Below are 14,872 nucleotides of genomic sequence, written 5' to 3'. Positions count from 1 at the left end.
TCGCAGATTTTAACAGTTCTGCAGGTTTCAATGCAACTTACACTATCATGACTTACGTTAAATAACAAGACATGAATTTCCACTTTGTGTTCAAGTGAAAAGTTGATGTTCATTCAAATTCAGTGAACTCTTTCTGGTTGCCTCTTTTAGTTCTATTTTATAAACTTCGTTGTCTTCCTCAGCTTGTTTCCATCATGGCAGCGATGTGATGGGACTTTGGGGCCGATGTCCAGGAGTCTTTCTATCAGTAACACCGGCAGCAGTGGGCTCTGTTGAGGGGACTGTGGAGGTTTACACACTTTTCAATTTCCCAGTGTAGGAGCAGAAAGCTACCGTGGACAGCAAATCGTCCCTGTGGTAAAGGCGGACCTGTCCTCTGTATGAGTTCCACAGTGGGAGCGAGGGGGGACGTAACTCCACATTGCTGCTTTCCCCAGCGGGAGAATGTCACCAAGGAAATAGAGACGGCAGGAAAATTGTCAGCACTGTGTATTTTGCTTCTCTTCATGTGCAGAGTTCAGAGTTTTCTGTTGTTCTTGCTATTTCTGAGTTGAATTTGTGAACGTCTAGTTGAACAAGCAGTGAAATTTTTGTGTACATCATTGTATTTTTTAGCTCTACGAAAACTTGGACACTACTTGGATATGAGAAGTAAAAATACAAGTTTCAGACAAATACTATACTTACACAAAAATGTTGTCACTCTCATGACTACATAATTGAAATTTTTTAGAACAAAAAATGAAGAATTATTCCTACTGCAGTGTAAATAAAACACAATGATTATTTAGATCACAATGATATCTATAAAATGTATGCTATTTTGACTTTGATACTTTTGAGAGGCAAATAAACATGTTAAATTTAATAGTAGTTTGTAGTTTGGCATAACTGTAGTTTTAGAACAACCTTATTTTACTTCCTTGCTGCTTCCATTTATTTAGTAAAAACATGCATTAATTGTGTTTTTGATGTCAAACGGGAGCTAATTAAAGAAAAGCTGGTTTATGTGAATAAAAATGATTATATCTTATAAACCAAATAAAGAGTTAAGTTTGATGCAAATTAGCAACAACTGGCAAAACTGACTATAGTGGCACTTAAACAGATTTTATAGTTTATTAGAGGTAGATTATTTTACTAATGCTGCTTTGGCTGAACAGGACTTTGAAGCTGAATTATGCAGCATTCAAGTTTTTTTGTTTTTTTTTACAATCCCATCCCGTACATCATCACACGGTTTCAAATATAGGTTAATATTGTAAAATCTCAAGTGTAATTTAACTAAAAAAGGGGTTAATATGAGGATTCGGTAGCATTTCACAGCTGGTCTAGATGAGTAGTTCAGAAACCTTTTAGCTTCATAAAGTCACATTTCAAGCTACTCATGACGAGGCCTGGGAAATAATGACCTTAAGTAAAAAATACCATTGTTATAGGTTTTTATTTGAGCCAGCTGAGCAGCAGTGTGCAGCAACATGTGGTATGTTTTCTGGCATCTCATTAAAAGGATGGTGCTTCCTGTTTATTTTCCCCCCAGTTTTAAAGCCTCAACTTTTTCAACTGATATATTTTGATGCTAATAACTCTCCCATGCCTTGTGAATGTTGATTTTTGTGAGTTTTAAAGGATTTGGTCACTCAATATATAGTTTTAATAAAAGTTTCCATTTACTATCCATGTTTATTTTACACGTCTACCGATTTATTGGGAAATCATTTTCGGTTTGTGGTTATTTAAATGAGTTCAGGGCGTACCTCGCCTTCTCATGAACACAGAGAGCTTGTTATGGTTTTATGCCAGTTCCTGTATAATTTGTCATGTCTGGGGAAGAATCGCTGCTCTTCAACTTCACTTCTATAAAGTGCAGAGAGTTTCCACGGTTACCAGGGACTATTCATCCGTGGCCCGTGTCAAAATGAAAAACAAACAAAGACAAAAGCTTTAACACAAAGGTTAGCACAGATGTGATATAAGACCTTCCTCGGTGGATTGAAATCATCCTCACAGAGACTTCTTCTTGCTTTATTTAAATTTGTCAAGTCCCCTTCTATTTTTTTTTCTTCCTTTTGCTTTCACTTGAATTAAATCGTCTCCGCTTTTAACCACTGATCCTTATCTCTCTTATTGTCACAAGCCATGAATCAAAAAGCAATTGCCTCATATCTTACTCCGCATCTCTGCAGCTTTATTGCGGCGGTTTAATCCTTCGGCTGGTTGACAAAATGGAACATCATCGTGATCACCGCCGTCATAACAACTTTACCGAGAAAATTATATTAACACAATCCTCCCCTCGATATTAAAATAAAGCATGATCTCATTTTTTTATTTTTTTTTTGTCTCCAAATGATAGCATTAGGTGCACGCACGTTTGTCAGCAGAGAGTATAAGAGTGAGGTTATAAACAATGCCATTCATTATCTGGCCCAGATGCAGCGATTGTTGATTAAAGGGCGCCGAATATAACAGCCACACACACATACGCACACACACACACAGATGGGTGGACATTAGGAAAAGAGGAGAGGCCATCTGAATAGGCTGGAGGGACATTAACGGCAACAATGATTGATATTTGCCGCGCAGGCTTTTTAATGGTATTGTTATTCCTCAGAGTTATACCCCGTCCTCCCCACATCTCGTCTCGCAGATAAATGGAGGTGTAATAATGAATAGAAATTATCCTGATTATTTTTGCTGGAGGTGTGTGGGAGAGCGAGTGGGGTGTGAATCATCATCCAACGTGAAGCCTTAGTCAACTATCTTTTGTGGATTTCCTTAATGTTTTTTTTTTTAAGTTGTACATAGGAAAAATATATAAAAATATTGTTATATATATATATAAATAAAAAAAATTACAGCTGTCTTGAAATTGTATGTCAGATTTACGTCTGTTTAGCCTTTTCATTGTTTGCTACATTTACAACAGAGCGAGACGTTTCTGAGCAGCCACGTGACAAATCAAACGCAAATCGATAAAAACGCAATATGTAACATCAGCGTAAAGTTCCAGTTCAGGATCCTGGCACCTTCAGACAAAAAAAAGTGTTGCAGTTTGGTGGTGGTTCTTTTATTATTGCCAAACCAGCACTGCAACAGCTCCTCTCACTATCCTCAGCAGGGACATTTTGTTGGCCATTCTCCAAATCCACAATATTTATTAACTGATTTGTAACAATCATAAAAAGGCGACAGATCTTAAATGTACTAAAATATTGAAACTCTATCTTTGAATTTAAAGGCTGCTTCTTGAATGTTTTGTATGGTCAAAGGAGCCTGACAATATTTCTGTCATATTTTGGGCATTTATGTTCTCCTTTGAACAGTTGTAACATGTTTTATGCATTTTGTTCCATTCTACCACTACAACAAGCCCTTTAAATAGCAGTTCTCACCAGACTTCCTTTCTATGTTAAAGCACTTGTACACTGCACAAACTATCTGGTATAAATTACAGCACTTTTGTTGTCTTCAGACCCCAACGAGGATTGCTCGCATGAACAGCTGAAGTGGACATCGCCAAAAACACAGCATTTGATGTGAGAGGCCAGCTTGTCCGAGGCAGTTGCGTTTATTGCACACTCCTCTGGCACCTGCTGCTGTGCAGCCGGGCCTGCCAGGACACACATGCGAGCGCACTCACAGCCTCCTCCGCCGTCCTCTCTATTTAAGCCTCTAGCCACCCAAAATGACGGTCATTATCGCTCCTCGATTACATTCGCAGGCCTCGGCTGCTGTTTCGCTGCTCCACCGCTGCATTGTGTAACTTCAGGAAATTCATCCAGCTGCTGAAAACACTTCGTTTACAGATGACCTGTCCCTTTATTATTGATGAATGCTTTATTTGTCATTTTTGTAAACTGTAAGACACTGATTACCGTCGCGGTCACAGAAACAGATAGCAAATTGTGAGAGCTGGTTTTTGTTGTCTTTCGCCGTTTGATTCGACATTCATTTAAACCCGTTGAGCTCTTATTGTTATCTCATCTGTGATGTTTAACATGTTTAACATGTTTTTCTCATCCATCTTTGCTCTTTTTCATTCTTGTGTCCGTTTTTCCTCTTTCTCCTGTATCCCTCTAAAACATTAATTTAGTTAGTTTTTCTTTAACGTAACAATGAGATTAATAACTAGGGCTGTACAACTATTTTAATTTTATTCCCAAATAATCAGAAAACAATCAATCAGCAAAAAACTATTACCATACCATATCTCTTTATGCCTAAAGCACTTAGAATACAATATAGGGCGGTACAAAAATCAAAACAAAGAACAACAATTGGGAAATTGTAATAAAATAGACATTTAAGATTCACTTCGCTCATTAATTTCCACGGTAATTTAAAAGCAGAGAGGAATTCACACCAAATAGTATCCGGTGCAGAGACTGAAATGGGTGCTGCGGCTCCCTGTCTGTCTGAGATTTGCACAGCTGTGCTAAGCCACTTAGACGATAGCAAAGTGCTGAGTTAAAACAGGAGTCCTACGTTTGACGGTAAGATAATAAATTTACAAAGTGGGAAAAAAATATTTTAGTTTCAGCCAGTCTTAGTTTAGGTTTACATTCTGCCTTGTTACAAGCGACACCATCGAAGATACGCATCAAAACAAACAGGTAGCAGGCTATAGCGTTAGCTTGATACTGTAGCTAGTTGTACCGTATGAAAACATTGTGTGTGAGATGTGAGTGTATCAAACACTGTGTTCCCGTTTGAGTGAGTTTAGATGTTTCTTTAGAACTAAGTTACACAGCTACATGTGTTTGAGGTGAAGTTCTTGTGACTAAAGCAGCTTTAGGAACCAAGTTAGCCACACATTGGACCAGAAAGCAGAGAAACACTGTTTTTTCCATTATCAAAGAACCGTTGTCTCGTTACACTTTATGTTGCAGAACTTTAATTAGGAATGTCTTTTCATTACACATAAATACATCGTATTTAAGAAATAAAAATGTTACTGAATAATTTCAGTAGCTTAGTTCAGCCAGGAGAAATACTTTTTATTTATTTATTTATTTATTTATTTATTTATTTATTTATTTCACACAGATGGATGTTTTCAAGGCTTTATTAATTCAGAATTTTTACATTTACGATTACAATATAAAACAGAATTGTGGGCCTATTGAAAAGTATGATCAATACCTGACTCTAGGTTATTTTCAGAAAGTACTTTCAAAGAGCCTCATCAGAAACACAAATTCCAGTTTCTTGAATGTGACCATATGTTGTGGTTTACAGAAACTTTTGATTCGTCCCAAATTAACCGTGCTTGGATATTTTGTTGCTACGTTCTCAAACCAAAGTAAAAACAGCAACTGGATCTTGTTGAATACATAAAATATTCGCTTTTTTTTTATTGAATTCCTTCAGCTTTTTCCCACTCTCCTTCACTTCACCACTAAGCTACCATTAAGAACTTCTTGTTCTCCCTCTGTTTTTTTTCTACCCTCACTCTCCTCTTCAACCATACCAACACGCCGCGCGCCATCCTCTCCTGCGGTGAAATGTTGTGATGCCGTTCCTCCGACATCTTCCCCCTCTCCGCTCCGCCACCCTTATTCCGCTCTTTCAGTAATCAAGGCCAGATGGAGGCAGAGATGGAGTGATGCGGGGAGGGAGGATTGGGTTTGGTCCTAGCAGTGTCTTAGAACGTGGTGAGCTGTCAGCCCTGCAGGGAGAGGAAAATTCTCCGGCAATAAAATACGGATTTATCACCACTCTACCATGGAGAGAGAAAGAGGGAGAGAGAGAGAGAGAGATGCAGGGAGAGAGAAAGAGGTAGAAAACCGAACAAAGAAATTGGGAAGGAACGGGTGATGTGGGGGAGAGAAGAATATAGAGGTTTTGATGGAGAGACCCACAACTGATAGAAGACTCCCCATCATCGAAAAGACAGACTAAAGAAGCAGGGAGGAGAAACTGAATGAAGGACGCTTGCAGCTGGAAAAGCCTCAACGCAAAAGACAAGACGGGGGGATAAAAATCGAAGAAGACAGTTGCGTGAAGACACCCACAGCTCATCTGCTCGTCCTAAAGCGGCCTGACAAATTCCCTCCCGCCATCTGCACGATCCGGGGAGACGAGCGTCTGTCCAGAAACTGATGCCCAGTCGCTTTCAAGGGATGTGATGTCAAGCAAAGAGAGTCCACCTCCCCACTGGGCCAAATGAACCTGCTAAAATAACTGCTCTCCACAATCGACTGTGTAATTGAAACCAGAATGTGCGGGATTTGATAAATTGCTTGACCCCGCTGGAATGTTAAGGTCATAAATTTGTAGTGTGTTTCGGTGGTGCTGAGATGTGCAGGCTTGTACGTTAAGAATGCTGGTGTGTGTCTGAAATTCACAGGAAAAGGGGCTGTGTGTGTTTTATTCATTCAAAAAAAAAAAAGAAAAAAAGAAAAGAACAGTCCTGCAAAGAGAGCGTAGAAATGCCGGCGCACTTAATGCGGAACGTTCAGCCATGCACGCTCCTTAGCAACCCACGAGTTCACAAGCTGTACTAACACCATGCGCCACATTTTCCTTCACACTGACAATAGAACCAGTAATTGGTTCTTTATCCAACATCTGTGAGGGCTTACCTTAAATATGTGTTGGGGATACACATCCACTAAGGTGAAAAGTAGATCTGAAGCTTGACAAAAAAATAGTCTAGATAATTATTGAAGACCGATATGAGAAGTTGGACTTCTTTTATTTCCAAAAGGAGTTTTTCAATTTGGTCAAACAATTAGTAATTTAGTATTGATATTTTGAATTTGTTCAGATAAAATTTTCATGGTCTTTTTCTTTCATGACATGTTGCAACTTTAAAATATACCTCAGATCACACATTTCCATTACAAGACTGTCCACTAAATGGCAGCCATCTTGAATGTTTTTGCACTTTTAAATACTGCTCTATTCAAATAATCTGTTGGTTTGATACAAATGTACTTGTATAGCGACTATAGAAAAGTGGGGGGGAAAAATAAATAAAGAATGATTGTTTTTTTTATTACTATAAAAAAATTGTCATGGTTTGTAAGCTTTTGATGTCATGTTGACAAATTTGTTAGGAACTTCAACCCTGGGGCACACATTTGTCATCCCAATTAACAATAGCCCTAAGCATACCACCAGATTACCAACAAAGTTAATATTTTTGAGTCTTGAATATAAACGTTGGTGGGTGAAAACTTGTGTGTCTGTGTGTGTGTGTGTACTGGTGTGTGTATGTGCGTGTGTGTGTGTGTGTGTGTGTGTGAGCAAAACGGCTTACAAACCAAACTCGGTCGATTCCGTTTGGATATCTATTTAAATCTTCTCTAAAAGATACTAAGTCATTATTCTGGACTTTAGAAATAGTTTTGTTTATCCCAACTGACTTAAATCTGATTTAATGTTAGACATTTGAAACAAAAGAGTCTTTTTATGCAGTGTATGTAACTATCTTGCCTAGTTGTAAACCTCAAATCTTAATCGGACCAAGTTGCATCTGTCATAAGATATCTGGTTGGCTGAATGACTGATTGTCGCATAAATTGCTTTGGAGTCCACAGACTTGATCAAATACTACGCAAATAAAGGCTATTTTCCACATCACGTGTACGTCATACTTCTAAAATATGGTGTCGCGTTGATGTTAGTTTTATTTCCTGGTTTGTTTTTGAGACTAAATACCCATTTCTGCCATCAGGAGGTCAAAGGTGATTTAGTTCCCACTTGTTAGTCAGGGAAGGAAGAAGGTAGCTGAAAAGCAAAAACTGTGGGACCAACAAGTCGCACTCATCATCTGTGTATGCATTTTCTTACTTTGTTCAACAGATGTTTTAGAAGAGAAAAGCAAGAAAAGCTTCGGGTACTGAGCTGAAGCCTTCAGTTCTTCTTCACGTCTTAACAAACCGGCTTGGCATGTTTTAAAGTTTTCTTGAGCAATAGTTTTCATGGCTGTCTAAACGATTGTTACCGTTTTTCTTTAGAAAATGTTTTTGGTTACTTTCAGTAAAAGCACTTTATCACTTTAGAATTTGTTGGGTTTAAGTTTCTCAACTCACCACCAAAATGCCCCCAAAAAACGTTTATTTTTCCAATTTCTTAGAAGCAGCAGCTCCTAAAGACGCAGTTTCTTTACAGCGTCATCCAACAATAATCTCACCTCCACAACTTCTAGTTCAGTTTTTTTAACAACGTGGTTACCTGGGAGACGAGGTTTGATGGGGTTTTTTTTCTTTTCAATGCACAAACTGTACATTTTTATTTATTTTCCCAATCACCCAAAAAAATCCAATCCAACTATTTTTCTTCAGAAATAACTTAATAAGCAAATGGAGTCCACCAGAGTGTGATTTCATCTCAGCTTAATAATCTTTGTAAAGGACAGAGAGATTTGTAAACAAACACCATCACAGTGGGGATTTTTTTTTCACATTCTACAAAATAAAACTGAAGTTTTTGGAATAAAAAGCTACAAATGTAAGAGACCAACATGCAAACAGCACACACAAAGGCCCCTGCCTGATATTTGACCCCTGGACCTTCTTGCTGTGAGGCAAAAGTGTTAACCACTGCACCCTTGTGTGCCCTCACTTATAATATACTTACTTAAAAATCTGATATATGGTAAGAACACAAATTGAACTTAAAGGTGAAAAGACCGCCGTAAATTCTACTTTGCCAGTCTGACAACAACCTGAGCTTAGAACGGAGCAACGTAGCCGTAAAACCCTCACGGATTTTCTCGTTTTCTTAATTCAGACTCGCCTGATGTATATTTGAATTTGTCTCCAAGTGACTGCGTCTGAACTCGGAGAGCCGGAGTGCAAAGAGGGGTCAGCAGAACGTAAACAGAGACCTCCACACGATTTACGATGTTTTCTGGCTGCTAAAATGAGGGGTCTGCACATTCTCACAATCATAACAGCTTCTTGCAGCTTTTCAATCAACCTGACTTGGGTTGACATTGTTTTTGTGTTTGGGTTTTCCACCTTTAATTTTCCCGTCTTGTCATCTGTGCTGCATTTCTGACGTCTGTTTGTAGCTTTAATCATGTTGCTGCCTCGTAATTTAATTTGTCTTACTGTGACAGTAATGGAGTTCACCAGAGAGTAATTCGGACTCTTCGGTATTGTCTGGGTCGTCTTTTGGTTGTAACCAGGAGAACTTATTGTTTCACTTTCCTCCTCTGTTTTTCTTGGTACTATTTAAACCAAAGTGTGGCCCAGGGGCCATTTGTGGCCCTTGAAATAATTTTGTTTGGCCCCCGACCACAAGTCAAGAATGGTAAAAATTTGGCCAACAAAGTAGAAAACAATTAATGACCAAAAATATATGTATTTTTTTCCAATAAAGCAACATTTATGTTTGTTTTGGTTCTTTAATAATATACACATTTCACTAAAACATTTCTTATATTTTAGCAGGTTAAAAAAAAACATAAATTTATTAAATTAAATTTTTAATTTCATAAATTTGGTGACCTGCCAGTAGTTTAAATTCATCAACTTCGGTCCCCAGGGTAAGAAGTTTGGACACCCCTGCCTTAAGCCCAACATTGTGTCTCGGGGAAACCCCGTCACATATGTGGACATCTGGTTCAACATTAGAGAGCATTCATCCCAACAGCATTAAACCCCCCAGCCTCACCGCTCTACCCCAAACCCTGCGCCTGTTGACAGTCGTTACCTGTGCCCCAGAGGACCCTCGCTGCCCCGCGATAAAACAACCTCTGCACGGAGCCAGACACATAAATATTTCTTTTTCTATTTTCCAAAATAGCTTTTAATTTTACAAGTTTTATGGCCCGAATATTAAGTGCATATGTTTTACAAGACACTGTGTCCTCTCTCTCACCCCTTTAGGTTCACTTTGGGAGTTTTCTTCTTCAGTCATCTGAAGGGGAAAGAAAAGGGGTTGGAAAGTGAAAAAGCATAAAGTGATGAGGAGGAGGTTACTCAGAGGAGTTTTCTGCTCATTTCTCCACAGATCCACATGTTTCACTGAAATCCTTGCAGGAAAGTTGATCACAGAAAGCAGTTTAGTGTTCCTGCTTTAAGTTCTTGTGTTTTAATGCTTTCATAAAAAGTATGTTTTTCTTTTGCACATAATACATTTCGTGTGAGTTTGGCAGCTATGAAGGGTATCAATTTTTATGTGCATCTGTTTTGTTTTTAGGAATACTTTTCCCATGCCATGAACACAATGGACCGGAGCCCAAGGGATTTAATACTTTAAAACTGAATTGTGAAAAAACGGCAAAGTGCACAAGATCTCAGGCCAAATTCTATAAGGCCATGGTCGTATGGACCATATGACCATACCGTATGGTCGTATGGTCGCATGGTCCATACCGTGGACCATACGACCACGGTATGGTCGTCTTCTGTGAAGCTCATCTGTGACATTTTTAATAAACGCTGACTTGTGATTTTATCTGTACCCAGAGTATTTCAGTAGTTAATTCGCTAAATATTCTTTGACATATTGGTAACTGGAATGACAATAAGGAGCCACAGAAAAGTACAACCTTTACTGACTGATACGTTTTTAGTTTAGGTATCAATGGAAGGAAACATGACCCACTGATTGGTCTTAGCTGAAAACAAAAACTAAGTTAACGAGCAAGTATTGACATATTTGTTTAAACCCACCGTGTCGTGACGGTGTAATATGACAACCTGTGAGAAGATCACCACTCCTCCCAATGATACCATTGGCATCTGAAACCATCAATGGAGAAACGGCTTACTGATCCAGAAAAATGTCCGGCTGGATAATTAAGACAAAAGTGGCCGAATCGTTGGTGGTCATGCTAACTAGCCTGAGCAGTCATGACAGACTCTACCATCAAGAAGAAGATGTTAGCATATGTTTCTGACCATGACTGACAGCAGCGAGGCCCTCTCTTTGGCTCTGATTGGTTGTTTCTAGTAAGCATTTGGAGAAGCTAGAGGAGCATGATTGGGAAAAGTATCATATTACTGGCACAACATGGTGATAGATTCAAAGGATAGAAAAATATTTTATAAAAAGCTACACAATGCAGCTTTACATAAGTGTCAAGTACATGATGAAACCAGTTGAACTGCTATAGTGTCTCACTTTAGAGCACTTTAAAAAAGTCAGAAGTTGTCTGAGGCCAAAGAATGTTAGGCAGACCTTTAAAAAATAAAATAAGGACTTGATGCAGATGGAGATGAGGGGAGGAGATGCAGGTGCTCATTTCCCATCTTCCTGATGGGAAAACTGTACAAAAGGAGAGTGGCGACACAGGAGAGTCCTCCAAGGGTGAGCAGCCTCACACACAAACATTTAGACAATCCTGATCAGACAGACGACGGGCATGAGAAGCAGAATAAATAATAATAGCAAATCCACAGGGAAGCAGTCAGTCCTGAGAAATAAGAGGTTTCAGCACAAAACACAGACAGGGCGGAGCAGCGGGTACATGTTAGCAAACACCAATAATGACGTCCTGACTGGCTCAAAACAAAGGGAACATTCTAGAGTGGCTTTGTCTAAAGGTTTGATCTTAAATCCTATTAAAATGGATTAAAAGTGGCTGAATAAAAATAGTTCTGCAAATAAGTTTGGGCTTCAATTCAGGTACAGCAATATATAAACGTATTATCAATTATTCCAAACACTTGTTGGCAGTTGTTCAGGTACGTCCATGATGGGAGGCTTTTCCCCTAAGAAAATGAATTACCATTTAAAACCTGCATTTTGTTTTTACTCTCGTTATCTTAGAAATTAAATGATCACAAAGTGAAACACATCATCCAGGTTTATAGCACACATATGGATGTTTGAACGACTTTATTTCAACTACGATGATTTTCCACTTACAGGTGATGAAAACAAGACATTTAAATTACAAATATCACAACAGAACAACAGAAAACTTTTTACAAACAGAAATGTGAGCTTACTGAAACCTGCTTAGAGGTTATTTTCAAAAAGGTACTTTCAATCTTCCTCATTTGAATTCATATTCTCATTCTCTGAATGTGACAGTATAAAAGTCAGACTGTTCTCAGAACAATTTCAAAAGTCCAAACTCCTAATCCGTGACTATAATTCAATTAGAATTTGAAATGAGAGACAAAATGTCTTGAAGAGAAAGAAAAGAAGACCAGCTGCGTTTTAGTCAAACACAGATGAGTAACGACCTTTTGCTGCTACTGTTTGTGGTTAATAAAGGGAATTGAATGTGACTGGAAGAAATGCAAACTCAGACAGTAGCTATGCTTCTACTGAACATATAATTGTGCAAATTGGTTACACTGAAATAAATTAGCTCAATGGAAACACGTCAATTTAGAAAAACTTGGATAAAAAGTTTTTGCCCTATGATGATGTGATTTCTTGGCTAGATCGAAATTTGTTTATTTCGCAAAACAAATTCAAATTCAAAAATACTTTATTGAAAACTCAGAAACACTTTTTTCACATCACACGGGTCACCTGATCAACAACCAGATGTTACTTCCCACGAAGACGACAACAGGAATGTAGGTAGGCATGTTTTTTAATGACTTATCGTGAAAACACGAATTTACCCTTATTCATTTCTTTTGTAACGGAAACGCTGCAATTGCGAAATGTTGTTTTTTCAACATTAGCTGAATATCGACAAAGTTTTGTGAAGTTAGAAAGACATCTTCTTGTGATTTTACATTTGTGGTAACTGATCTATGAGTGTCTAAAACGTTTTTACTTTTTTTTCCCCCCCAAGTTAAATGACATCACAGTCCTCTGACTTGAAAAAGCCTCTCTGAAAAAAAAGCCCATCTATTTACTTGAAATACAGAAAAGCTTATTTATAAAATAACATGATTTAAACTTCCAACAGCAGCATTAATAACAGGAACACCAAAGTGGTCTGTCTTCGAGGAATGCTCCATGGGTTTCTCAGCCTAAACACAGAATGATTAAATATTTACAGATCACATCTGGAAGATAATGTGCATAATAAATATGAATCACGAAAAAAATAATAGAGTTTAGTCTGATGCAAACCTTAATTCTTAAATTTGAGGAATTTGCCTGACAGTTGGAGTTTTTTATAAGCTGAATTTACATCAACATTTAGATCACAAACAGGAGTTAGGAAATAATGCGCCATCGATACCACAACGGAAATAAATTGAGGCAGATCACTCCCTGATCCCCGTGTTTCCCACAGTGAACGGCCTCATTGATTTTTCTAATTGCCAAAGCAGATATTACCAGTTTCGGCTCTGCGTGAGTCGAGACACAGAGCCGTAAATCCCTCTGAATCTACACCCGGCAGGCTTGCATCACTCTGCGTCCGCCCCGCTCAGACTCGGCTCCGGCGGTGACATGAGTTACAACGCTCCGTCCCGCCAGGATTTATCACTGTGGCGTTCGGCAGATCTGGATGGAGGGAGAGGCTTCAGGAGGAAAATTGATCCATCATGTTGCCGTGGCAGAAGAGAGGATGTTTTAAGGGATTTGCTGAATTTCTCAAATAAAAAGGAAAAAAAAAGAAAGAAAACTGCTTTATATATATATATATACACAAGTAATCTCAAGTTTTCTGCGTTTACGAGAGACAGACTGATGAACTTTTATTTTTCTTTTACGAGGCAGGTGTTTTTAAATGTGGTGCATAAATTTCAGAAGTTTAGGGAGGAATCCCACTGAAGTTTTTTGTGCGATCTTTTTTTTGCAGATGGTGGGACTAGAGAATGATGAAAGGAACGAGAGGGAGGCGCTAAGAAGTCTCTCATCTGATGTATCATCTGTTCTTTTTCCTCTTTTTTGCTATAAACAAAAACCACAATAACAGTAATTCAGCCAACAGGGTCCACACACATCTGCTGCTCCAACCAGATGCTGCTGACTTATTTATATTTTTCCAGGTGGCCTTTTAGATAACTGTGGGGAAAAAATGGTTTGGAAGTAACAAAATAAATTCTCTGTAAACCTTAGTGGATTTCTGAAAACATAATAAACTTGAACACTTTATCTGTGGATGTTCTCTTGACGCTCTCTCACGTTATTTCATCTGGATTTTTCTCATGGATTCCCAGTTTTGGTCCAAAGCCCAAATCACTGCAGCAGAAGCCTACAGTTACAGCTTACATATATTTCTTCAGTATTTGGTAGAATTTGTCTTTGAGAAGCTTTTCATAATAGTTTGAAGGAATTTTGGTCGAATTCTCCTGAGATTCTTGGTACCACTGAGTCTGGGTTTCGGCAATCTTACTTGCACACACATTTCTACATCTACTAACAAGTTTTCTATGAGATCAGACCTTTGTGATTGGCACTCCAAGCAGTGGCTTTGTTGTCGTTTGTAGCTAATTTGGGGTTGTGGTTTAGGGTCATCGTCCGTTTGTAAGACTTACTTGGACCCAGGATTTAAATTTCCATTATGTTTGTAGTGTCCAGAATCTCAGAGGTTATGCAATTGAAAAGTGAAGCAGGTCTTACTGACAACAAAATGTCTTTGCCTTCCTATGCAGTCCTGCTCGATTCTCATCTCCCTTCAGTACTGTATCTGGGCTTTCTCCCATTGAATTCAATTCCTTTGATAGAATTTCAACTGGGCCAATCAGAGAACAGAGGAAGTTGTGAATGATCACATTGATTTCCTGAGCTGTTTCAGAATTGAAGTCATAGTTATTGCAGTGGCAGTTGAGAAAGTGAGCGAAAACCGAAGGCCACACATCCAAATATTGAAAAGTTAAAGTTAAAGACATTTTATCGCTGACAAATACGCCATAGCTTTTGCCAGTTACCGTAAGCAGTACTGATGCCACATCTTTGTGTCCCATCTGGAGGGGAGCGGAGAGTCTTGTCAGGCTTTTTCCAGATGTTTCAGGGGAGTTAGGAACAGAAAGACGGGCATTCTGGC

At 38.6% G+C, this 14,872-nt stretch overlaps 1 long non-coding RNA gene across 3 annotated transcripts in view; it reads left to right on the top strand.

The window, feature by feature from the left end:
* Nucleotides 1-10,425, top strand: part of LOC145555199 (uncharacterized) — a 36,541-nt gene extending 26,116 nt beyond the window's left edge. For 2 of the 3 annotated variants that reach the window (XR_014091283.1, XR_014091285.1), the window contains one exon: nucleotides 9,849-10,425. This is a non-coding gene — a long non-coding RNA (uncharacterized LOC145555199). The remainder of the gene's footprint in view (nucleotides 1-9,848) is intronic. The other variant, XR_014091284.1, reaches the window with a different exon arrangement.
* Nucleotides 10,426-14,872: the final 4,447 nt, after the last annotated feature.

This window comes from Poecilia reticulata, chromosome 15 (genome assembly GCF_904066995.2).
Source record: "Poecilia reticulata chromosome 15, P_reticulata-male-v2, whole genome shotgun sequence".
In the NCBI taxonomy this organism is placed as follows: domain Eukaryota; kingdom Metazoa; phylum Chordata; class Actinopteri; order Cyprinodontiformes; family Poeciliidae; genus Poecilia; species Poecilia reticulata.
This window is presented reverse-complemented; position numbering and strand designations above follow the sequence as displayed.